Here is a 25,494-nt window from a genome sequence, read left to right on the forward strand (position 1 = left end):
TACATCTCATACATGTTTTAAAAACTTTCAAATAACTTTGTCCCGGATTGGAATGCAGCTGGTTGTTTTTTCCTCTCCTTCCCGCCTGCTTTATTTTTGGGGGGACTCCATGCCCCAGAGTTACGGATGCCCTTCTTCGCCTTTTGAGCCGCTGGACCTTTTCTGGGGGCGGCCTCAAAAATAAAATAAAAATAAAATCCCAACGTTGAAGCCGAAGCCGGCGGAGGCCAAGCTTCGCGCGTAATCCGAGGAGGCCGAGGGGTTTCTCTCCCCCCCTCGCCCCCCACACACCCCCTCTCCTCCCGGAGGCCGAGGAGGCTGCCGTGGGCGCGGCAGGAGCCAGCAGGGCAGGCCTTGCGGTTGGCTTAGTAACCCAAGAGCGACTCGGCTTGCCAGGGCCCCAGCGCGGGGCGGGCCAAGCGGGAGAAGGGCTGCTGCCGGCGAGCCTGTGTCAGCAGCTTCCCCGCTGCCAGGGAGGCTGCGCCGGTCCCAGCACTCCAAGAAGCCGCGCTCGGAGCCAGCCAGGCAGGCGGAGAGCCCAAAAGCCGCCCGGTCCCGGCTGCGGGGAGGGCGAAGGGGGCGGAGGGAAGTGTCTCTTGTCTCGGACCTTCTCCGCCTGCTTGGTTGTTCTTGAAAGGAGCCCGGCTTGCAAGGAAGGGAGGCTGGGCGCGGGGGAAGCGGTTGCTGCTTCTTCCAAGCCGGCCGAGGGGGCGTCGGAGCAGCCGCCGGGAGATGTTGCCGCCGCCGCCGCCCCCGCTGCCGTCGTCGCCCCTGCCCCTCTGCTCCCGGCACTCGCGCCCGGTTTCCACCTAACCTCTTCGCCTGACTCGCGGGGAGCGTTCCCACATTCTTCCCACCACCACGCGCGTTCCCGGCACAGGATCCGTCTCCCGGCTGGTAAGTGCGCCCTTCGCCGGGTGGGAAGCATTGCGGAGGGGCGGAGGAGGTTAGGAAGGGGTCGCTTCCCTTTGTGTGCAAAGTTGCGGGTCGGGGTAGGTGCAGAAGGGATGTGGACCGCGTTTGGTGGCCGGGGGGGGGGGGACGACTTCGATGGGCGCAGAAGCCCTTGCGCTGCTTTGCTTGGCTTGCAAGAGGTTTGCGAGCTTTTCAAAGTTTCCCCGGGTTCATGAAAAGTTGACTTTGGGTTTTTAACCGATCCGACGGATAGATGATCTTCAGAGGAACGGCTTGTTCATATTGTGGTGAAAAAGCAAAAAATAAATAAATGTTGTGATTTGATGCTAATGCCTTAATTTTACTTCCGTTTTAAATGGCTTCTATCAAATTTTAGTAATCATTTGTTTCTGGAACTTCGCACTTTGATAGTGCTAATCAGTAAAGACTCAATGGCAATGCTTTATTTTACTGTAACAGAGAGAGAGAATCGGAAGCCCACGCTTCAATTTCTTGTCTTTCCTCTCTTCTTCTTTCCTCTCCCCCCTTCCACTGTTTTTCTATTTACTTTGCATTTTATAATACTTTATAATTCAATTAAAAAAATTGACTGGGAAAGTTTCCCAGGGGTTGATTTTCCCCCCCTGTCTCCTCACCCCTCTCCTAGTTGGGATTGCTGTGCATGAATTCCCAACACACACACACACACACACACACACACACACACAGGGAGAGAGAGAGAGAGAGAGAGAGAGAGAGAGAGAGAGAGAGAGAGAGAGAGAGAGAGACCCCCTCCTATTTTATTTTTTGAAAAAGCTATTGGAAATGAAAAGAGATGGGTGGTGGGGTTTTTTTGGTAAAGCATAAAACTGGAGCTGTCTTCAGACAGGTTGGACCTACGGTGTAAGTCCTCATCTGGAGAACATCAAGACTTAAAGGGAAAAGTTGCAACGTACAGGGGTGCCAAGTTGTACTTTAAATGGGATGGGCTCTTCTCCGCCATGGGAAAACCATCTCATAAGGGCGTTTTGTTGTTTTGACAAGGTGAAATGCACTGCTGTGCTGACCTGCCCAGGGTGAAAGTGTGAATGCATAATTCTGTCTCCCGGCTGTCCTAAGGGTTTCAGAGGTCAAGGGTAGGGAGAAAAGCACTGCCTGCCCTCTGCTTGGCATATAAAGGCTGGTTATGTGCCTGTAAATTGCAAATAAAATGGTTTTGCTATGCTGTAAGGAAGCTTTGGTTAAGATGAAAGTAAGACAGAGGTAAAGATGGAATTTCAAGGCACTTTCCTTTTAATTTCCTGATCCGCTTTTTTTTTGGGGGGGGGGGTGATCATCCCTTCCTGCATTCAAATGGTTGTGGAAAGGTGTGTCTCCATAGAAGAACATGAGAGAAGAAAAATCCTAGCTGTTTTGCTGTTGTTGTTGTTGTTGTTGTTGTTGTGGCTTTTGACTCTTTCCTGTGCAAAGCCTCAGGACTCTGGGGGCAACAGCTTTGCAAAGCAGCAAATGCAGAAAACATTTGGAAAGCGACTTTGAACAGTGGTGGGTTTCTGGAGGTACGTCGCGGTACGGGCGTACCGGTGGTAACTAGGAGCAGCGGCCACCGTACCGGAATGGTGGCTCGTTTGGCCCACCCGCCTGCCAGCGTTCCTTACCGTTTTTTGATGCAAACGGGTCTATTGTGCACACACGCACAGCGTGCAGCGCCTGCATGACCTCTGCCGAGCAGCTGGGTGTCACAGGGCAGTGGTGTGTGCATGTGTGCACAGCGCGTGTGCCTGACGAGGATGACCGGCCCTGTGCACAGCATACTGGCTGCGACGGGATCCGGAACCCACTACGGGACTTGAACATGTGCAGTTCAATTCTTGGGAGAGATCAAGATGTCCCAACTTCTGTTGGGAGAATGGAGTCTCAAGTCGTTGACATGTGATGCTTCATTCCACTGAGTAATCTTGTTGAAGTTGGTTAAGAAAGGGAGAAAGAGGAGAATAATGCAGGGATAATAGTAAGAGTAGTAAGAGCAGGGAGGGAATAAAACTTATTGAAGATAATACTCTATGCTTTGTTTGATATTTCTCTAATTCCAGTCAACACCTCCACAAAGCCACACCAGAATCTTTCCCGCATTGGTGTAGGTGTCATTCTCTTTAAATTAAATATTTAAAATAACAAAGGCAGTTTTCACAAGAAAACTGCCAAGAGCTTCTCTCTTTACTGGTTTGGTTTGTTGGGCATAAAAAAGAGATAACCGGTTTTCTGTGCTGGGTGGATCTCAAGCATCCAAATTCTCAGCTGTAGCTCTTTGGGGAGTAAATACGATGCTTTTCTCCTGTGGTTGAAATAGGATATGCATGTTGCTTGCATCATAATGAACTTTATTGGAGGGAGAAGGAGATAATTTCCAAGTGGAATTTTGACCATTTGTATCTGGAAAAAATCCAAGGTGTGCTTGTTGCAATATGGAGAGGATCCATATTGTCCCAATCAGACTCACATATAGAAATCTCAATTGAATTGATTTATTCAAATAAAGAGCCGTATTATATGTGAACTGGGACGCGGTGGCTCAGTGGCTAAGATGCTGAGCTTGCCGATCAAAAGGTTGGCGGTTTGAATCCCTAGCGCCATGTAACGGGGTGAGCTCCTGTTACTTGTCCCAGCTTCTGCCAACCTAGCAGTTGGAAAGCATGCAAAAATGCAAGTAGAAAAATAGGGACCACCTTTAGTGCAAGTAGAAAAATAGGGACCACCTTTAGTGCAAGTAGAAAAATAGGGACCACCTTTGGTGGGAAGGTAACAGCCTTCCGTGCGCCTTCAACGTCTAATCATGCCGACCACATGACCACGGAGACGTCTTCGGACACCGCTGGCTCTTCGGCTTTGAAACGGAGATGAGCACCGCCCCCTAGAGTCGGGAATGACTAGCACATATGTGCGAGGGGAACCTTTACCTATTATATGTGATTTTTAAATTCTGACCACACACGGAATATATTGTTTTAATATAAGAATCCCAATAGGTTGTTTTGTGTAATATGTGGTCTAAGGTATTGATTTATATCTTTTATTTATTATTGACATTCAAATAATAAGTGTGTTTTGTATTCTATCTGTGAAGCTCTGCAAATACAGGCAGTCCTCAACGTACAACCACAATTGAGCCCAAAATTTATGTTGTTAAGTGAGAAATTTTTTAAGTGAATTTTGCCCCATTTTTTTGCCCCATTTGTTAAGTGAATCACTGCAGTTGTTAAATTAGTAACACAGTTGATAAGTGAATCTGGTTTCTCCATTGTCTTTGCTTGTCAGAAGGTTGCAAAAGGAGATCACATGACTCCGGGACACCGTCATAAATAAGAGTCAGTAGTCAAGCATCCAAATTGAAATCCTATGACCATAGGGATGCTGCAATGGTCGTAAGTGTGAAACATGGTCATAAGTCACTGTTTTCAGTGCCGTTGTAACTTCGAAAGGTCACTAAATGAACTGCTGTAAATCAAGGACTACCTGAACTCGTATGTTTCCATATTTAACCATTGTGCCCAGCTCATTATCTTTTAGATCATTCGTGCCTTTTAAGTCAGAGCTGCAAAAATAGTGACCCATTTTTCTTACTTTAATTCAAGGAACTAAATTCATATCTTAAATATCTGCAAACCTGAAGCCTTCCATTTCATTCCTTAATTTGCTCCCAAAGTCTCAGAAATCTTGATTCCCACCCATATCCTTTGCTAGTTGCCCAGAGAGTAAAAGCAGCATAAGAAAATTTTCCAGTCTTTCTTTGGTTCTAGAATCAGTATCCTAGTTTTCTCTTTTCCCCTTAAACTTTCTGGAGTAGAATTTTGGAGCCTGCTACTCAAAGCTTTTTACATGCAATCTACTGCACATTCCTGGCAACAGGAACACAGTATTTGATATACTCTTTCCTAACTCTTCACCTACTCACCTTTGCAGGTTGTATAAAACTAACATTGATTTACCATATAAAATATTACAGTTTTGGAAAGCGTAGTAAAAGCATGTTATGAGCCAGGGGAAATGCTGTGAAATGGTCCAGTCCATAATGATGATGATTCTGTTCAACATTTCCATTTCACCGTGATCTAAATACTGAGAAAAATCTTACGATCTGCTAGTAGTGGGAAAGATTGCCAAGGACTTTAGCATTATAGTAAGCTGCTTTATCTTAGGTGAGATCATCGGTCCATCTGTCCTGACATGGGTTGTCTTCCCATTGCCTACCTGCTGAGATGGGCCGTAAGACAAATTCAGAATAAACTCATATGGCGCATGAAAGTGTTTCCCTTTTCCTTCAACAGTGCACTAAAAATTGATCCCAGTCTTGTCCTGCCTGAATTGCCTTCCTACAGCAAGAAACACTTCATTCACTTTCTCTCTTTTTTTTCCCCATGTATAAAAAATGTGGAAGAAATAACGGTGGTTCAGGAGAATTTAAAGGTTTGCCTCTTGAAAGCATTTGAGTAGAGTGGGGAGAAGCTGAACATGGCATTAGAATCTAATCAACAGATAAGATTCTGTAAGACCTCCAAATATAAAATGGTTGTTCAGCTGTAATAATAAGCCACATAACTAAGACGTAGGGACGCGGTGGCTAAGACGCTGAACTTGTTGATCAGAAGATCGGCAGTTCATCGGTTTGAATCCCTAGCGCCGCGTAACGGAGTGAGCTCCCGTTACTTGTCCCAGCTTCTGCCAACCTAGCAGTTTGAAAGCATGTAAAAATGCAAGTAGAAAAATAGGAACTACCTTTAGTGGAAAGGTAACAGCGTTCCCTGCACCTTCGGTGTTTAGTCATGCCGGCCACATGGCCACGGAGACGCTTCTTTGAAATTATTGGAAGCAAATTAAATCAAAAGACCCTTAACGACAGATTGAAAGCTGGCGTAGTTTGAGAAAGTAACTTCAAAAGAGATTGATTCTTTCTGCCGGCATTTTGCTCCTTCTAGAATTTATCAGGATGAACTTATGTCAGGGGTATCAAACTCAGGGCCCAGGTCCGGTTCGCCAGGTGCATAAATCTGGCCCGCGGGGCTACCCTAGAAACAGCCAAGGACTGGCCCACAGTACCTCTGCCAGCAAAAACGGAGCTTGGAAGGCCATGCGCGACCCTCCCAGGCTCTTTTTTTAGCTGCGATGGCCTCTTGCCGCCCTCTGCCAGTGAAAATGGAGCTCAAAACACGTCTTTTCTTTCACTGTAGGAATTAAATGCATGCAAGAAAATTAGAGTTAATGTATTACCACTAATGAATTATGCTTCAAATATTCACTGCATTTTTCCGAATATACCTGCTTGGGATTTACTAACAGTCTTCGTAGACTGGAAGCCTTTCATTTTCATGGCCAATTAGTTCAGTTGATTATATTTCTTAACACAAGCTCGGCTCCATTTGTGTTTACCTGCTGAAAATACTCTTCTGTGAATTTGACTGACGAAGAGGACTCTGGTTCATGTCACATTAAACCTGTTAATCTTTCTGGTATCCTGAGGCGCCTTAGTATAGGGATTTCAATTTAACTTCCTAAGTCTTTTATGCATTCCACGACTATCCTAGTATTATACAGATGTTGCACAAGGTATGATGCCAGTTCCTAAACAAATGAGAAGTCGTCCTATTCAACTTCATTTATTTTTTTCCTAGAAAGGAAACAATAGCATATCACAAGCCTACCTGTGTCACAAATATAGTTACTTCCAGTCTTAGAGAATGAGTAATAGGAGAATTGGGGGTTGGCGGCGTTGCTAGCAAATAGACCCTATGAGCTCTGAGCTCACTTTGAAGTAATCCAGTTGAGGTGAACTGACTTATTTACATATAAATGAGTGTCATAAAGCCTCTTGGTCAAAGGTGCAAGTAATCCAGTATTTTAGCCAGGCGTTTGGAAACCCACAGGACTTAAGATGCAATTTGCCATTTGTTGTAAGAGGCCAACTGTTATATAGCTCAAGAAGGACGACCACGAAGTTTTTATCAGTAAGCTTTCAACATATACTTCCTTTGATGCACAAAATTCTCTTTCAGGCATTACTTCCCTCTAAAGGAAGACCGTCCCGAATAGAATAGAATTGTCACTGCCCCTTCATTTAGTAACCAAGAAAGAAACCACACAACTCCATGTTTCAGAATTTAGTGTATTTTTACTGATTACAAACGATGAGAAGCAAAGCAAAGCTGAATCTGAATAAAAAGGCGCGAAAGCAATAGATATCAATACATGATTCATTCCCCTCCCCTTGGTGCCCCAGTCCATAGTCCAATCATAATTCATCCAACTGTCAGGTGGGAGACATCTTCAAAAATAATCATCAGGGTGGAATGCTGGACAGTTGGCCTTGGCGGGAAACTCCCTTCCTTCCACATGCGCAAAGAGACGGTGAGAATAACTCCCAATAAACAGTCCTCCAGTACAGAATGATTCCCACCCCAAATACCATGCCCTCCCTCCCCGTTTCAATGGCAGCCGAAAAGCAGCAGCAAAGCAGAGGCTGACAAGAATAGAATAGAATAGAATTCTTTATTGGCCAAGTGTGATTGGACACACAAGGAATTTGTCTTTGGTGCATATGCTCTCAGTGTACCAGGGGTGGGTTCCTGCCAGCTGGTTTGGCGCGCAATTTTTTTTGCTCCGTGCGTGGGCGCATTTGCACCTTAAAAAGTCTGCACATGCGCATAACATTAGAAAAAGGGGAAAAAATTACATTTTTCCAATGAAGATTGTTCTGCGCATGTGCAGAACAGAAAATCAAGATGACGCCGCTGAGCATAGAACTGGTTTGGGTGCATGTCCGGCTGAATTATTACCTACTTGGCCGAACTGGTAAGAACCCACCTCTGCAGTGTACCTAAGGAGAATAAAATACATTCATCAAGAATAAAAAGATACAACGCTTAGTGATAGGCAAGATTACTAATAAGCTATCAAATCCTACTAGGAAACAAATAAAAACAATATAAATTGAAAGATACAAACAACATGGTTATAGTCATAAGTGGGGAGAGATAGACACTAGGAAGGAAGAGAAAAATAATTCATTTGAAATGTAATTCTTTTACTAGCAAATGCTAAAAAAATTATTCAAGGAGATAAAAGTTGCAAGCAATTTTTGCAAAGTTGCAGCACTTTGCAGAGTCTAACATGCCTTGATGAAGCATTGGTGTCACACAGGTTTTAGAGCAGAGAGGTTGTGATTTGGGACACAATTATACCCATAGTTGTTCTCATGCTTACCTGTAGAAGACAAAAGTGGTGCTTTAAAATCAAACATGGCTAGGGAGATTGTGCTGCAGGTCCCTTACAACTTTTACATTCCAAATGATCATATTAAGGGGAGGGTCTCCTCCAGAGGAAAGTAAAACCAGCCAGCCCTCTTCAATCAAAAAGTGTGAAGAAGTCATTGCAGTTGTCTGTGGTGTGGTATTGAGCAAGCCACATTGTTATTCAGGCAAGCAGATGAAAGTTTTAAAAATCCACTCTGACTAAGGCAGTGTTTCTCAACCTTGGCAACTTGAAGATGTCCGGACTTCAACTCCCATTCGCTGGCGAATGCTGGCTGGGGAATTCTGGGAGTTGAAGTCCGGATATCTTCAAGTTGCCAAGGTTGAGAAACACTGGACTAAGGGAATGCGATGGGGATGAGCCACTATTTCGGATCTAGTTCCGCTTGATAAACCTGATGTAAAAAAAATAATAATAAAAGGCACACCCCACAGAGCTTAAGGAGGATTATTTTGAATGCATAAATAACAGTTAGAGGTAGTTCTCGACTTACAACAGTTCATTTAGTGACCATTCAAAGCTACAACAGTACTGAAAAAAGTGACACGTGACCAGGAGTGGGATTGAAAAATGTTAGCTGCCCAGTTGCTGGGTGGGTGTGGCCATGGTGGGCGTGGCCTACTCTGCCTCCTGCACCACAGGGAGGGGGTGTTTTTGCCCTCCCCAGGCTTTGGAGGCTTTCCTTGAGCCTCCTGGAGGGCGAAAAGAGTATCCCCTGTGCTCCAGAGGCCTGAAACAGGCCAATTTCTGGAATTTCAAGGAGGCCCGTTTTTCGCCCTCCCAGAGCCTCTACGCTGGCCTTGCACTTACCAGGCATGATAAACAGGCCGCATGGAGACTACTGGGAGGGGAGGGGTGGGCATGGCCAGCCAGTTCATGCAATTACCGGTCCGGTGAACCAAATGTAAAATTAACATCCGGTTCGCCCGAACTGGTCCGAACCAGCTGAATCCCACACCTGCACATGACCATTGTTCATACTTACAACTGCTGCGGCATCCCCATGATCACATGACCAAAATTCAGACCTTTGGCATCTGACTCATATTTATGACGGTTGCAGTGTCCCGGGAAAATGTGATCCCCTTTTTTCGACCTTCTGAGAAGCAAAGCCAATGGGGAAGCCAGATTCCCTTAACAAGCAGGTTACCAACTTAGCAACTGCAGTGATTCACTTAACAACTGTGGCAAGAAAGGTCGTAAAATGGGGCAAAACTGGCTTAACAAGTGTCTCACCTAGGAACAGAAATTTTGGGCTCAAATGTGGTCATAAGCCGAGGACTACCTGTATTGCTTGCTCTTAGAGTCTGTAAAGGAAAAAAAAAAGAAAATGTGTCTTCAAACACTCTTCTTTTTTAAAAAAGAATATTTCGGGGAAAGGGTTCATGGATGGTTAAGAAATAACGTTTATCCCGGCTGATAATGTGAGAATGTTGCAGTTTAGATTGTAGCTTTACTTAAGAATAGGGTCCAAATGCTATGCTGCAATATTTTTTGATTCAGAAGGAAGATGGGAGACCTGTCAATTTGAATGGTCAAGTCTATGAATCTATGAGTTTAATATTCTTTATTTTGATTTGTTCCATGGAGCAAGCAAGTACGATGACAGAGAAAGTATGTCTCTTGGGTACCACTAGGTGACATTGTTTCCTTAGGAGGACTAGGTCATGCCCACCTTAAGAGACTTAGTGTGACAGGCACAGATTTTGGGAAGCAAGCATTCCCACCGATAATCTAGTCCTGTGTTCTGTAAAGCTTTAAAGACAAACAGCATCTTGGATTGCATCCAGAAACTGACTGGTAGCGAGTACATAAAATAGCTGTCCTATATGGATGAACTCTGGTGTACTCCATATTGTTCACACTGCTGCATTCTAGATCAAACGAGGTTTCCAAATGTTTTTGAAGGGCATCCTTATGTAGAGCACATTGTAGTAGTGAGAAAAGACTGCGGCATGGGTGACTGTGATCAGAGCCTCCCAATAAAGTATTTAGGATGGCCAGAAAATGACTTGAGCAAGAGTCATTAGTCCAAAAAGGGGACAAGTGACCCACCAATTCTGCCTGGGGAAGTTCTATCCCAGGGGTCAGCAATCTGCGGCTCTGGAGCTGCATGTGGCTCTTTTCATTCCTCTGCTGCGGCTCCCTATCATCAGTCGATGCCGCAATTTTGAGAGGAGCTTCCGGTTGGGAAGGGGGAGCACAGCGCACCAGGAGGAGACTCTATGGCAAGGACCAGGTTTTCTGGTCAGCTCCACAATTGATAGGGCTTTCAGTTAGGACAGGTAGAGGAAAAAGGATGCCGTGCTAGGAGGGGAATCTATGGTGGGGGAACCGGACTTTCGGATGGCTCCAAAATTGAATGGGGGGGCTTCCGGTTGGGACCTTTGTGGCTCTTTGGGTGTTTAAGGTTGCCGAACCCTGGTCTATCCCATCTAGCGTTAAACGTAGATGCTCCCCAATACGAGGGAACTTCAAGTCCACAGCTCCCCAGTCTTGCCAATCTTGAGTTGTAACCTAGTTTCCCCCTTCTGGACCTTTACCACTTCTGGGTATTGGATAATAAAACTAATGGCATCACTTGTATAGTCGGTGGCAGAGATTTATAATTAAATATCATTTGCCTACTGATGATACCTTACTCCCTGATTGCAAATGACCTTAGCCAGTGATTTTATGCAGATGTTTAATAGAAGTAGGGAAAAAGTTGAACCTCAAGACACTCCATACATCAGGGATCTAGGATTGGACTTTTCCTCCAACTGGTACTAGCCATGACAACAAACCACTGCAAAAATGTGCTAACCAACTCCCAACCCCTCCGATACTTTGTCCAGAAGAATACCAGAGTCAGTAATACTAAAAATGCTGATATATCCGTGAGGACAAGAGTGGATAAATCACCCCCATCCCAAGTTCCGTAAAGCAATAGCAATAGAACTTAGACTTATATACCGCTATATAGTGCTTTTACAGCCCTCTCTAAGTGGTTTACAGAGTCAGCCTCTTGCTCCCAACAATCTGGGTCCTCATTTTTACCCACCTCAGAAGGATGGAAGGCTGCATCAACCTTGAGCCTGGTGAGATTTGAACTGCCGAACTGCAGCTAGCAGTCAGCTGAAGTAGCCTGCAGTACTGCACTCTAACCACTGCGCCACCTTGGCTATATAATAATACTAAAAATGCTGATAAGGTGGACAAATCATCCCAGTCCCAAGTTCTGTAAAGGTCATTCACAAGTGCAGTCAACGTGGTCTTGATATTATGACCTACTGGAAACCTCTGGTTTCATTCTTTCCTAATTCATCTCATATTATATAGTTTTCTGTTGATAATCTTTTTTTTTTTTTTGGTGAGTTTTTAATTGAAGGTTTAAAGCAATTTTGGCGAAATACAGTTTTTCAGGGGAATGTCATCAGCTTTGTGTAACTCTGCAATAAAGAATATTTACACTATCTCTAATCCGTCTGTTTGTGTATCTTTCTCTACCTATCTACATACCTACCTACATAATAACCTCCCTCCCTCTTCTATCTATTAAATTATCTGAGTGTATTATTTAGTCACAGTCATATTTTTCAGCATTCTTTGTCTTATTCATAGCTCATTTGGAGCACAGGTTCTCAAAATTTTGGACTCAGATCTTTAACACATGCTTCATTATTCCTACACCTTCTTATCCCTTGGGAGATACACCTAAACTCATACTTGCAAGGCATTAAAACCACTCCTAACAAGAGTTTCATCTCTGCCATCATCTATAAACAGTTGGCCAGTTTACTGGTTCTACAGGTATGGCAGCTGTAGTTTTCACCTCACCCATCACCCAAATTTCTTGTTTCTGTTCCCATTCATATTATGTTAATTTATTGCATATCATTACATATGTTGCCTAATGATATGGGAAGGAGTAAGGACCTGCGCATAATTGGAAAGTTCTGGATGTAAGCTCCTGGCACAATTGCTTGTCTCTTTCCCTCTTCTCTGTATAAGTTGGGGAAAAAATAGTTTTATATAGTTTTATCCTATCTTATCATTACCACAGTCCCTCTGTCAGGGAGATGGGTGGTTTCTAAATTTGATAAATACATAGTATTTCAGAAATAACATTTGACTTCTTGGTAAGATTTTTATTATTCCTTTAAAAAAATATATTTTCATTGTAATATCATCAGAGAATTAAGATGTACGTGGAGATCAGTATATGAACAGATCAAGTAGCAAATGAAACCTTACAGCCACAACTAGTAGCTAGTAGCTAATTAAAGCCACATTACTGGGATTGTTGCCTTAAATAGTTAGACATCAGCTTGGCAATCTAATTTTTACCATGTGTCTTACTTTTTTGTTGGCCAAAAGTTTTTTTGTTGACCCCTGAAGGTAAGCAGATGTTCAACCTCAGGTGGAGCAAACCAGCGAACAGGCAATTAAGGAGATGGACAACCAAGTGGAGAAGAATCTTAGTCTTCCTGAGATGAGAAGTTCAGTTCATAATGGAGCCTACCTCATTGCCTTCTTACATTGATCTCTTCCAGTAAGGAAACAGCAATTCAGTTAGTTCTCGATTTACATCAGTTCATTTAGTGAACCGTTCAAAGTTGCAACAGCAGCGAAAAAAGTGACTTACGACCATTTTTCACACTTACAACCCTTGTAGCATTCCCCATGATCATATGATCAAAATTCAGATGCTTGGCAATTGACACCAACTATGACCATTGTCAGTGGTGGGTTTCAAAAAAATTTGGAACCTCTTCTGTAGGTGTGACCTGCTTTCCGGGTCCACTGGTGGAACCTCTTCTAACCAGTTCGTTAGATTTGATGAACTGGTTCTACCGAATAGGTGCGAACTGGTAGGAACCCACCTCTGACCATTGCTATCTCCTGGGGTCATGTGGTTACCTTCTGACAAGCAAAGTCAATGGGGAAGCCAGATTTAACAACCTTGTTACTAACTTATCAACTGTGGCGATTCACTTAACAGCTGTGGCAAGAAAGGTTGCAAAATGGGGCAAACTCATTCAACAACAAAACATTTGGGGCTCATTTGTGGTTGTAAGTTGAAGATTTGCCTGTACTAATGTCCATCCATCTCTGGCTAAACAAGATAGCCCAATAGGCTGGTACAACAAACAAAGATTTTTTAATCTCTAATTCAGTAGTAAAATCTGACACTTTTATTTTCGAAAAATTAGGTCCCAGTGGAAACAAGGCTTAGCACCAAACTACATTATATTCCTAACAATTAGGAAACATGCAATTTTAGAATAAATGGAAGAGGGTCTTATCCAGGGGGGTATAATTTGGATGACATGAAGAAAGTCTTATAGACCTGAAGTGGGGTAATATGATCTGGTCTTTCAAAAGTGATTCACACGCTGTTACTGTTTTAAAACCTGCTTCTGGAAGACTTGATAAATGAGAGAACTAACAGCATGTCTGAACATGTTCAGCCTTAGTGTGAAACTGTCCTGTTTGAAAAGGCATTCTGGGTGGCTGGTCTGCCCTTTTATACAGCATAGGTGAACTGCTTATGAGCTGTACACTGAAAATAGATGCAAAGTTTAACTAGAAAAGATTTCCCCGTTTTTTTTTTCCCTTGTTAAAAAAAAATCTTTTCAAAGTCTCTTTAAGGTGAGGGGGGGAGAGGTTGGACGATTTCACGCAGCACAAAGTTCTACGTTGAATTTTTTTCTCTTGGCTCGCAGAAAATCATGACGCAGTGATTGAAGAAATTATCAAAGCATGAGCTGGCAAAATTTCTATACTATTATTGAATGTCCCATATATTAATTACCACGTTTCCCCGAAAATAAGACAGCTTTTGACCCCCGAAATAAGCGTTTGGCCCTATTTTTGGTGAGGTCTTATTATTTTTGAGGTGCAGGAGCCCCCCTAACCTTGACCCATTGATCCAGCTGATCCAGAGTGGGCTGGACGTTCTGTCCCTGTTTCTGGCACATTCTTGCCAGCCCTAACATCACTGGGCCTGCCGCTCTTTTTGCGGCCGCCAGTAAGAGAAGGGGCGCGGTAGCTAGGGTTTGCATGAGCGGCCTCCGCGAAGCCGTTCCGTGTGGATGGCGGGTGCATGTGGGGCACGTGGGGCATGTTCCCCCATCCCCCCCCCCGGAAATGGTGGGGACCGGCTGCGCATGTGGTTAAATATTTTAGGGGAGGGCTTATTTTCAGGGGAGGGCTTATTTTAGCGCATGAACTCAAAAGCCCAATTGGGCTTATTATCCGGAAAGGTCTTATTTTTGGGAAAACAGGGTAATAAAAAAAGAAGCAAGCAGGCTCATTGGTGTGGAAGCTGACTCAGAAACTAGGACAAAGCTCCTGGTATGGATTTCTCGTGTAGCCTAGGGAAGCTTTGCATCCAATACCACACTGCAACAATTTTGTGTGGGGATTAGGGAAATGTTTGCTTAGAAGGGCTGCTTTTATATCTAAAGGCCAACAGCCATTCATCGCTGCCAATCACATTTCCCATCACGTGGGAAATACACGGGGAACTAGAAGGCTTCAGTTAGCTGTATATTTTTTCCTATTTGAAAGTATAACACATCTATCATTTTTCATAAACTTGGACAAGGAATAATGGATAGAAAACTGATCAAGGAGAGATTCAACCTGGAAATAAGGAGGGACTTTTTGACAGTGAGAACAATCAACGAATGGACCAGAAGTTGTTGGAGCCTCAACATTGGAAGCTTTCAAGAAGGGACTGGACTGGCATCTGTCAGAAATAGTGCAGGGTCTCTTCCAACTCTGTTAATCTGGTTACTATCTGTGAAATGCCTCTCGGTGGGGTGGGGGCCCTGTGGCTGTGCCTCCTGAAAGCACTGCTCTCAAATATAGGTAGTCCTTGACTTACAACCACAATTGAGCCCAAAATTTCTGTTGCTAAGTGAGACATGACAAGTTGTTAAGTGAATCACAACAGTTGTTAAGTTAGTCACATATTTGTTAAGTGAATCTGACTTCCCCGTTGGTTTTGCACATCAGAAAATAGCAAAGGGTGATCAGATGACCCCAGGATACTTCAGCAGTCATAAATATGAGTCAGGTACCAAGTGTCTAATTTTTGATCATGTGATATTATAGATGCTGCAATGGTCATAAGTGTGAAAAATGGTTATAAGTTCAATTTTTAAAGTGCAGTTGTCACTTCAAACGGTTACTAAATGACCTGTTGTAAATTGAGGACTACCCATACTATAGATTAGTCAGTAAGGAGTTTGTTTTAAAATAAAAATTAGACTGAAAAAGTGCGTTGAATTCTGTTGCCCTCTTGGCTTCTCCTTCTGTTTTGATCATGTTTTGGTTCTTAACAAGAAATACGTTGCTATTTTAAGAACTGATGAATAATTCTGATTTTGTGCCAGAAATTGAACAAAAGTCCTTTTGGTGAGCATCTTAAGTTTATAGGCAGTGTGTGCGGTGTTGTATCCCATTGTAAAAAGAAACATTCCAAGAGATTTTTAGAAAAGAGACATTTTATTTAAAATGACAGTTGTTGCATCATAGGTTCAGTTGCATTATGAATAGTTTTATCCCTGAATTTATTTAGGTGATTAAAGCCTGGTGCCACAGGAACTCCAATGGACACCAAGAGGGTTGATTTTGGCATATTTTAATAGGTTGGGTTTTCTAGAGAAATTCCCTAATAATTTCCTTCTTCGCAGTTATGATAGGACTGCCATAGAAAAACCTCCTGGTAGGAATTTTCTCATGAGATCTAACAACAGGGCTAGTTTTACAAATAGCGAATGAAATATATGGAGCTAAGAAAAGGGAAAGCTAAGGAAATTGCTATGAAAATATTAGCTTTTCTGAAGAAGGTGGCTTAAATTCTCCTCTAGATGAGGGCAGAAGAACAGCGGGAGCCTGTTCCTGATGTGCACATGCGCAGAGCTGCCAGGACAAGGGAACAGTTAAGGAACAAGGGAGAACTCGGGAGTAAAGACACAGGTGGACGGTGAAAGGCCCCTCCCATAGGGGAGTTTGCAGGAGACAATTAGTTCAATTCATTAGCGTGAAGATCTGTTCCTGACTTCTTGCCAAGTAATTGCTGCTACAGCATGGCGTTTGGACGATTTGGGCCTGGCAACTCTCCAAGCCTGATAAAGGTTATGAAATCTCATGAAAGACAGTTGGCTGGGACTTTGCTGGAGAGGAATTCCCTTTAACTTAAATAAAAGAGGTTTTATCTGGACAAGGAGTCTCCATGATCTTGGGAAGCCCAATTGGCTTGCTTTAGTGATTATTGCAAAGCTGTTGGAATCTGTGCAATTTATGTGTTTAAGTCTTTTCTAATGGTAACAGATGCTAAGGAACATTTTCCAAGAGTGGATGGATTCCTCCTCCCCCTCAATAATGGGCAATCTGATGAGTCTGGTTGTTTTCTATAGGTAAGGATTCTGAGAGTAGTGCCACATAAGTGTGTTTTTGTCCCAAGCAAATTGCTTTTTAGCTTGTTTTAATAATTTCCAACATTTTAAATAACGTTGTTTGAACTTCATTTATTTTTAGTATTTGTACTGCGTTAACGTGGCAAAGATATATTAGTGAAATAAACAGATGCAAGAAAAAGTTATATAAAAAAGTTATATAATGGCAGCAGTATAATAAAATGATAGCAATAGCAATAGCAGTTAGACTTATATACCGCTTCATAGGGCTTTCAGCCCTCTCTAAGCAGTTTACAAAGTCAGCATATTGCCCCCATAGTCTGGGTCCTCATTTCACCCACCTCGGAAGGATGGAAGGCTGAGTCAACCTTGAGCCGGTGAAATTAGAACCGCTGAACTGCAGATAACAGTCAGCTGAAGTGGCCTGCAGTACTGCACCCTAACCACTGCACCACCTCGGCTCTATATAACAATGATTTATAACAGTGGAAAAAATACTGTGGGGATAAGACATCCCTAACACCCCTCGGGGTGTGTGTGTTTTGTTAAGATACAGCCTGTTGTGCCTTAAAATGGCTTCTACTGTACTGCCGTAAAATGGCTTCTACTGTACAGTGCAGTGGAGTTGTTGCCATGGTAACAGCTTCACAGTACTGCACAAGGGGGCTCCCTCTAGTAAAGAGAAAAATCCAACATTAGAAATTATAAATAAATAAATACCGGGGCAACACCAGGGTATCAGCTAGTATATAATGAAACAAGGGAGAAGAATTTTCATATAATATTAATATAAAAGTAGTTCAGCCATTTAACACATTGCCATCAAGACCACATGATCTTTTTTTTTTAACATTATATTTTATTTGATTTTTTAGCAAATTGTATTTCTAATATATTATGGGGTCAAGGATATATCATTAGAGGGAGATCTCTGATACCTTTGGCCAAACATTTTGCTTTCAAAGTCTTATTTTGGGATGGTTGTCCCCATTTCATCACATCACAGCTCGGTACACAACTCTCGTGGCTGTATGCTGTTGGAACCGTTTGAGTGTGCAACATCATCATCATCAACAACAACAACAACAATAAAATCTCTACTGGAGCCACAGTTGTTATTCCCACTGGGGAAATAGGTTAAACAGTTCTGTGCTTGCCTATTCTTGTGCTTGGAAAAAGGTGCATGTATGAACCTTTCAGACTGCAGGAGGTGACCTAGCAGTTGAATGGCTATGATACTTTGAGCAAACATTATTTGACTTAGCCTATTATCACCAAGATTATAGGCACTGTGCTGTGCAACTCCTTATTTCTGTAGTGGAACTTGTTCCCATCTATTAATTCCACACTCCTCTTGGAGGCTTTCCCTTCCCTACTACCAGATCTCTTCGGTATGCAAGAGGAGGAACATAGGTGTCCTTCACTGACAAAGGTATGGCAGAAATACGAAGATGAAACAATCCAGATGATTGATAGACAGGAGGATGAAATGAGATAAAAATGAGGATGCCCTGTATGTAGTTAATTACATGAGTGGCATTTTCTTTGCACACATGTAACAGTGTGCAGGTGGGCATTGTTTAGCTGAGGCAATAGAAAAAGGAAAGGCTCTGAGTTGCAAAATTAGAATAGCAGAGTTGGAAGGGACCTTGGAGGTCTTCTAGTTCAACCCCCTGGGAAAGAGTAGAGCAAGGATCGTTGTTCCTTTTTTTCCCATGGTATTCCTGAAGGAGCTGAACAGTTCCAGAAAAAGATGTCAGTCAGTCTGATTACAGGGATCCGTGTGACAGACTTAATGTGGTTAAAAATGCTGAATTTCTGTGTAGGGTGTATCTGAAATGTGTACAAATAACATCTTTTGAGGTATCTGTGAAAATGGTCTCTTCATCTAGGTCTTCCCTGAATGTCAAAATAGTTTTGTTTTCAGCTTGTTTGTACTGTTTTAATGTGCTAGTTTCGTTTTAGTTATTTATGGTGAATCACTTTGAAATTTCCAAATAGCATGTAACTTGTATATAAATATATTATAATAATTTCCCTTTAGGGTAAAACTTTAGAATAATATTATGCGTTTTTCTTGATAAGCATTTTATTCCTGAAAAAAACATGGAAATTGAAAAGAAAATGAAAGAAGCACTAAAATGAATACTGGAATAATGGAGTTGCCTGTGATGAAATGGGCAGCAAATAAATAAATTAATAAATGATAATTAATAAATAAATTCATCTAACCCAGTCTTTTCCAACCAAAGATATATAGACTTCAACTCTCAAAAGTTCACACCAACGTGGCCAATGCTGAAGACTATGGGAATTGAAGTCTATGCAGCTGGAAACAACTCAAATCGAAGAAGGCTAATTCATTCAACCTCTATTGTTTAAAGTTGATAATTGCCCTAATTTTATTTAAACATGTTTAATGAAGAACACTCTACCATTTCCTCAATCTGCTTCAAAGCTTATCAGCGCTTATAATTAGGAAATTGCTTCTAAAGTTTAGCTAAAATTTGTCCCTGAATTTTTTACTTGAAGAACAACAAATTTGCTCCATTCTCTTATTTTTTCATCACATTATTTGAACACAGTTATTTCTCTTCTTAATCTTTTAATCTTAGACAACAAGACTTTTGTTCTTTTAGACCAAATAAATTTAACCTTTTCATTAAGCTTTGGCTTCCTGACATTCTAAATACAAATTCTTGACAATTCTGCTCTCTGGATGTGACCGCATGTACAAGGAATTCTATAGTCTTCCCTGTTAAGGATGTACACATGTTTAAAGTTTGAAAATAGATTTATATATCCATGCATGTAAAGGGTTCTCTGCCCGGTTGCTGGGTGGGCATGGCCATGGTGGGCATGGCCTAACCAGCCTTCTGCACCATGGTGGGTGGGGCTATCGAGCCTCCGGGAGGGCGAAAACGACCTCCCCAGGCACCGGAGGCCCTCCATTTCTGGCCTTCCCGAATTTCTGGTAGGACCGTTATTCACCCTCCCCGAGGCTCCGTGCGTGTCCTGCACTTACCTGCATCCAAAATGGGCCGTGTGGGGACTCCTGGGAGGGGAGAGTGGGGTGGGCGGGGCCAGCCAGGAGTAAGATTTGGGGTTTCTCCGAACTGCACAGAATCTTAGCTAGAGGTTCTCTTGAACCCCTGCAAACCCCCAGCAGCCTTCCCCCTGATGCATGTCCTATTCACCTAACCCTGGTATCTGGATCATGGGGAAGCGGGCAGTGGCATTTTGTACAAATTCCAAAACTGTGTTGTCCCCAGCCAACACATGTCTGATTTTAAAAATGCTAAGTAGAGTCAGGTGTAGCTCGGACTTAGATGGATAGAAGATGATGGGAAAAAAATCTTAGGCTTAGATTGGAAGTAAAAAATTCAATTCCTGAAGAAACGAATGGCAAATCACTTACGTATTGTTGCCGTGAAAACAAGAGGTTTACATCAATAACCAGGGTTTCAGCCCAAGGATTAACCCAAGAGCACCACAAATATATCCAGTTAAGCCAAGTGCCTTACTCAACTAATTCCCCCATCCCATGTTGTGCAAACTACTTTTACTCACGTTTCATTAATGTCTGTTATTGAGGTCAACTGCTAGGGAGATCTTACAAAAACATGGTTTCTCTAGACATTGTGTCCTCACAATTTTTGTTTCCCCGCACCCTCTCACTTGCTCCCGGGGAGGAAAGCTAGAGCAAATCTAGACAGAATACTAAAAAGCAAGAGACATCACCCTGCCAACAAAAGTGTGTATAGTCAAGGCGATGGTTTTTCCAGTTGCAATGTATGGATGTGAAGGTTGGACCATAATAAAGACTGAGCGCCAAAGAATGGAGACCTTTGAACTATGGTGCTGGAGAAGACTCCTGTGAGTCCCTTGGACTGCAAGACGATCAAACTGGTCAGTTCTAGAAGAGATCAACCCTGGCTGCTCTTTAGGAGGCCAGATCCTGAAGAGGAAACTCCAATACTTTGACCATCTAATGAGAAGGAAGGACTCACTGGAGAAGAGCCTAATACTGGGAAAAATTGAGGGCAAAAGAAGAAGGGAACGACAGAAAATGAGGTGGCTGGATGGAGTCACCGAAGCAGTCAGCGTGAGCTTAAATGGACTCCAGAGGATGGTAGAGCACAGGAAGGTCTGGAGGAATGTTGTCCATGGGGTCACAATGGGTCAGACATGACTTTGCAACTAACAATAACAACAAACACCCTCTCACATGGCCACACATGGCCAATTTGTCTGAAGAACCATTTTTTTTTTTTTTTATTTGCATTTGTAGGCCGCCCTTTTCCCTGAGGGGACTCAGGGCGGCTCACAGAAAACCAGGGAAGGGGGAAATACAACATTGAGACAACAACACATAATAAAATAATGAGCAACATGCATACAACATTCGGGCGGGGTAGGAATCCTTATCCCCAGGCCTGACGGGCGAGCCAGTTCTTCAAGGCTGTGCGGAAGGCTTGGACGGTGGAGAGGGTACGAATCTCTACGGGGAGCTCGTTCCAAAGGGTCGGGGCCACTGATGAGAAAGAAAATAACCTCGGATATCGATATCTGCAAGAATTGAAAACAGGGCCTCTGATTAACCAAATGAGTCATCTAAGTTCTTATGGTTCTGGCATACAAAAGTAAATTGTTTAACTGGGAGAAGGAGTGGCGAAGTTGATTGTGTCATACAAACAAGGCAGTATTTCCCCACCCAATGATGCATCAATCCTTCTCTCGAAGCTGCAGAGATGAGCTTCCTCCATTGGGAGGTTTTGTGTTTGATGTGATCATGGGTAAGAAATCTCTACAAATGGTGACATAGGCCGTTGTTGATCAAAGAGAGTGAATCAGACTTGACAGGGTTATACCAGGAAATAATTCTGAGGGTTTTTCCTGGGCAAAGTTCTAAAAATGAAATCTTTATTTTTCTGTTGAAATGAGTCTATTGACAACCTGTTTGTAGGTCCAGATACTAATTTTACTCGAGCATGTTGTTACTTGAGCTTATGGTTGAGTCTGCATCTCAGAAGCATGGTGCAGATTGTGTATCGTTTGTGTTCGGAATCTTTGAGGTACTGTGCAAAATCAAAGCTGTCTTTGTGTTCTCCCTTATATTTTAGCATAAACCTAGTTGTTGGTGAGATTTTTGTTTTATTTTATGCTGGTGGTTTTTAAAAAAAATAATGATTAATAATGTAACCCAGTTATTGTCAAATCATCTCGTCTTGCTAGTTTTACATAGTTTTATTTGGTGGGTCAGGATTGAATGCAAGATTCTTTGCATGCAGAATTGGGCCTTGCCTGTGAACTATTCGTTGTTGCTGTTAGTTGCGAAGTCGTGTCTGACCCATCGCAACCCCATGGACAACGTTCCTCCAGGTCTTCCTGTCCTCTACCATCCTCTGGAGTCCATTTAAGCTCCCGTCTACTGCTTCAGTGACTCCCATCCAGCCACCTCATTCTCTGTCGTCCCCTTCTTCTTTTGCCCTCAGTCTTTCCCAGCATTTGGTTCTTCTCCAGTGAGTCCTTCCTTCATATTAGGTGGTCAAAGTATTTGCGATTCATCTTCAGGATCTGGCCTTCTAAAGAGCAGTCAGGGTTGATCTCCTCTAGGACTGACCGGTTTGATCGCCTTGCAGTCCAAGGGATTCGCAGGAGTCTTCTCCAGCACCATAGTTCAAAGGTCTCAATTCTTTGCCGCTCAGCTGTGAACTATGCCTCTTCCCAAAACATTGCACTATTTGTATAGAAAGCATGGAACTGCATGGTATCCTCTTGAGGATAAGATAATGTCATTTCAGGAGCACAAAAAAGACTTAACAGAAATAACAGATCTATTGCTTTACAAGTAACTTTCTAAAAATCTTCCAATTCCGGTTATATTTGGTTGTAGCTTATGATTCTCAAACTGTGGTCTGCGGACTATTGGGGTGCCCACAATGTCATCACAGGCAGTCTGTGAAGGTTTGAAGAAATGTTATGATTTGGATTTTGAATTAAGCCTTGGGGGGGTCCATGACCATGGCAACAAAAGGTTTTTAAAGGGAGGGTCTGGAGTGAAGAAGAGGTTGAGAACCACTATAATATGGCATTATGGGAATTCTGTGTCTTCTACCATTTGCGGGAGCTAAAATTGATGGTGTCTTAAGCATCTGCAAGGTGGACCAGATGAAGGTGGAGCCAAACACAAAGTAATTATCATCAAAATAAGCACAGTCTGGATATATGAGGGACTTTTAATTAAGAAAGTCAATGCATATTATTAAGAAAAACCATTAACATATACGTCTCTTCCTTATTTTTCCAGTATATCTTTGTCATTTTGCCTTTAACTTCATTCTCCTCAATTTTCTGGAGGCATGTAAAGGAGAAATTGCTGAAACACCAGTACTTGGGAACTGTCTATCCACTGCTTATCACTCATCTTTAGATCTTGTTCTCCTCACCTACATCTTAATTTCACTTGTGTCAGACCTGATCCAGCAATCATAGTGACATGAATTGCCATTGAGTGAGAAGTATCTAAGACCACGGTAGAACAAGACTGGAAACTTGATGATTGGTCCAAAGGCAGAGTTTGGTCAATTCTGGGTTACAACATACCCCGTGGTGGGCTGCATCCGGTTGAAGAACCGGTTCAGTGATTGTGCTCTTCGTAAGCACCTAACGCGCTTGCGAGCAGCGTTCAAAATACAGCAATTCGAAGCTCAGCTGCTTACTTTCTAAGGCAACCCCTGGAAGTAAAACAGCAGAGGCGTGGAAATCAGCTGTGTTGCGTGAATCAGCTGAGCCAGAAAGAAGGAAATATAGGACAGGATAGGCTGGGTGCAGCTGAACGTCAGAACTACCGGTTTCCTTGAACCGGTCCAAATTGGCATCAGCCTACCACTGAATATACCTTCTCTCTGCTGTTTTACTATGATACATCTTCTAATTTACTCAAATAATTGCATCAAAAGCTTGAGTTACCGCATTATTCTCATAGTATACAAATAGCATTGGTGATTAAAAAAATGAAAGAAAGTTCACCCTTCATTTGGCATTGTTGAATGTTTCCTCAGCAATCAATTTGAGGCCCAGGCTTTTTAAAAAAAAAAAGTAGAATGCTGTTATTTTAATTAGAATACCTCTTGGGATAATCCATTTAAGAATGTGCATGAAAACGATAGTGGGGCAAAATCAGAAGGCTTTGAGCAGCTTCCCAAAATTGGCTTTAAAAGACAGTCTGTGGAAACTGATAATTTCTATACAATCCAAGCAACCCAATATTTGCTGTATTTAAGGATATGAATGAATACAATTGTCCAAAATTAATGTTCTAATCTAAATCACTGAATGCTGTGTTGCTCTATTGATGTGCTTGACCTTTACCATTTTCGTCCTTAATAATGAATGTGAAGATAATTTGTTTATAAAAGAGTGATCGATGGGCAATCTTGAATGCTGAATTCATCAACTACAAAGAATTGCCTCTTACTCGGTATCTTTGGTGCTAGATAATTGTGTCCTCCATGCATCTACTTCTACCTAAGGTTTAACTCAGGGAGCAGCATCGCAGAGACAATCCAGATTATATAAATTACGTACGCTGAATGATTGTCCGTGGCAAGGTTATCGGTTTCATATTTTCTCTCCTTGGTTCATTCAACTTTGTCATTCAACTTTAGCTGTCAAATATGATCTGATTCCATAGTACCATTAAACAAATTGACTGATGGCTGATGATTCATTGTGGTGTGAAATGCCAAGTTCGGTGTGATTCTTTGTGGAAACCTTAGATCCAGTACCAGTCTTCAGTGCATTAAGGATTGGCAAGAATTCTCAGAAATACTATCTGTTCCATGTTCAGGTCTATCTACGCCGGCAAGTGTGAATGATATGATGGTGTCAGGTAGAAGAATTTAGATTTGCTATGCACTGTAGAACATTTTGGGGAACAAGCTGAACCAGTACAGGGGAAGATGGATTTCTCTTGTACTGAAACACAACCAGATTCCTGGCAGATAACATCAAAAAGGTAGCAGAGTAGCTTTTTATAAAGTCTGTGAATCTCCCTCCACAAAGCGTTCAGCAGATAATTGAAAATACTTTTATTCCATCAAGACTTCAGGCCTAATTAAGGGTCATTGGCATCTTTCTGGAGAGAGGGAGAGATGTATGTATTATAATAATATATTATTATAATTTTTAATGTGTTCTTACTTGCCCAGAGTCTTCTACTGTGTAGGTTGTAAACTGTAAGATTAATAAACAAAAGCACAAATAATTGGTTTCTGAGAATGAGCATCCAGTTTGAAAAGCTATTGATATTTCAGGAAATATAAGTAGTCCTTGACTTACGGTCACAACGACACGACGTACGATCTTGGAGCTCCAAGATCGCAGTCGATAGTTTTGCCGCTGGACAGTCCTTTTGGACCTAAACCATCTCGAAGAGATGGTGATAGGGAAGAGTACATCCTGCTGATCTCAGGGACACCGCAAAGTCCCTGATTGATCCAGGAGAATCTCTTTTTGCCGGTGACTGAAACGCAGCCATTGAAGCTGCTGAAGTTGGGACAGCTCTGGAATGGGAGGAAAACAGAAAGAGAAAGTGTGTCCATCTGGTGAGGAAATCTTATTATTATAAAAGAGACTACCCCCCAAAAAAATTAAAGCTAAATTAAATTTGAAAACAGAAGAGAACAAGCAGCGAAATTAAGCTACATTAGACAGTGTGTTATCCTTTTTTAAAAAAAAATTCTTTTATGGATGGAACTTTTTCAAATGGTTCCTATTCTTTAAATTGAATGAATTAGTTTTTCTTTTACTTTTTATATTCTTTTTTTTATACCTATGGACTAAAATCTTTTTTCCTTATTTTTATAATGCTGGATTGGATGGG

General features: G+C 42.3%; 1 protein-coding gene across 1 annotated transcript in view; it reads left to right on the forward strand.

Annotated features, from left to right (window-relative positions):
- The first annotated feature begins 518 nt into the window (after nucleotides 1-518).
- The window catches only part of PTPN13 (protein tyrosine phosphatase non-receptor type 13), a 178,612-nt gene continuing 153,636 nt past the window's right edge, over nucleotides 519-25,494 (forward strand). Inside the window, exon 1 of the mRNA XM_032224703.1 lies at nucleotides 519-897. The gene's annotated coding sequence lies outside the window, so the exon portion shown is untranslated. The remainder of the gene's footprint in view (nucleotides 898-25,494) is intronic.

This window comes from Thamnophis elegans, chromosome 9, assembly GCF_009769535.1.
Source record: "Thamnophis elegans isolate rThaEle1 chromosome 9, rThaEle1.pri, whole genome shotgun sequence".
NCBI lineage: Eukaryota > Metazoa > Chordata > Lepidosauria > Squamata > Colubridae > Thamnophis > Thamnophis elegans.